Here is a 1,464-nt window from a genome sequence, read left to right as displayed (position 1 = left end):
GGGCCAGGGTCTGAGATACAGCACACACTAACAGTGATTTCCAAACTATAGATCCCTGGGGAGACAAGATGTTCTTGAATCTCCTTGTATTTCATTTTCTGTGGACTGAAAAAAACATCATGACTTCCATATGTGTTTATTTTTGAAACATGGAAATAATTGGGATTCAAAAAATTATCTCTCTCTTTCTCTCCTGCCAAATCACTTGAAAGTCTTCTTTACTTCTTTACAAGCACTCTGTTTCTCACCCACAAACCCCTCTCCTCTGCCTAGAATGTAAATGTCATCTCCCTCCTCACTTGCTAATTCCCGTTCATCAGGTAAGACTCGTTTCAGGCCACCACCTCCCCTGGCCTGAGGGGTGATTCTCTGACTACCTCAGGCTGGGATAGAGAATTCTCATCTGTTTTATTGTAATATCCTGGGAAGTTATACTAATAAGAATAAAATAAAAGCTAACTTTTTTCAGCTTACTCTTTGCCAGGCCTCACAAAGTATGTACTCTTACTAACTCATTTTATAGATGGGAACACTGGGACATAGAGAGGTTGCATAACCTGCCCAAGGTCACCTACTAGTCAGTGGTGGCTGCAACTCAATCCTAGGCAGCAGTCTGGCTTCAGAGTCTACGCTCTTGATGGATAGTCTTGTTTCCTCTCATCCTATTATTGCGCTGCTCACCCTGCCACCATCTCTCTCTCAATCTCTCTCTCTCTCTATCTCTCTCCTCTCCACTTCACTCTGTCTCTCTATCCATCCATCTAATCTATATCTTAATCTGTGTGCCTGTCATCTCCATGAATAACCATTGGTTTTCTATGATATTAAAATGGGAGGGGGGAAGCCAACATTTTCCCTCCCTTCCCACCACTTTGGAAATTCTAGGACCGGGGCCCAAATTGTTTGATCCTTCCTTCTCTCATCCTCCACTGTCTGTTAACAGAGGAACTATTTTCTCTTTCGGCAAAGAGTACCAGACTAAATTACAGAGCAGGCTACAAAATTACTACCCTCAGCTCCCTTCTTTGCCTGTTTTCTCTAAAATAGGTTATTCCTGTTGGTTGTATAAATGTAAGACAGAAGCCACCACTGCTTTGCAATCACGTGGGAAAGTGTATCATCGGCTCCAAGCTCTGTGGAGCAGACCTCCTGGCCGGGATCCACTGAGCATGCCTCAGGAAAAGATGACGTTCCTGGGAACTCCAGCCCACACATCAACATTCTCATGTGAACACTTAGGAGAGTGAAATTGGGAATAGTTTGACAACTTCGCGAGACTCAGAAAGTGTTTCCATATCTGTGCCTTTGCCTTCGTTGTTTATTACCCTGTCTGTCTAACACAGATGACACTTGCCCGTGTTTCCTGTGCCTCAGCACCTTGGAGGCTCGACTGAAACTCACCAACAGCCTTACCAGGTGAGCTAGCTGGTCATTCCCTCTACTGGGTGTCAGCCACACTCCTTG

The sequence above is a fragment of the Nomascus leucogenys genome, chromosome X (assembly GCF_006542625.1).
Source record: "Nomascus leucogenys isolate Asia chromosome X, Asia_NLE_v1, whole genome shotgun sequence".
Lineage (NCBI taxonomy): Eukaryota > Metazoa > Chordata > Mammalia > Primates > Hylobatidae > Nomascus > Nomascus leucogenys.
The sequence above is the reverse complement of the archived record's forward strand: the minus strand, read 5'-3'. Positions refer to the sequence as shown.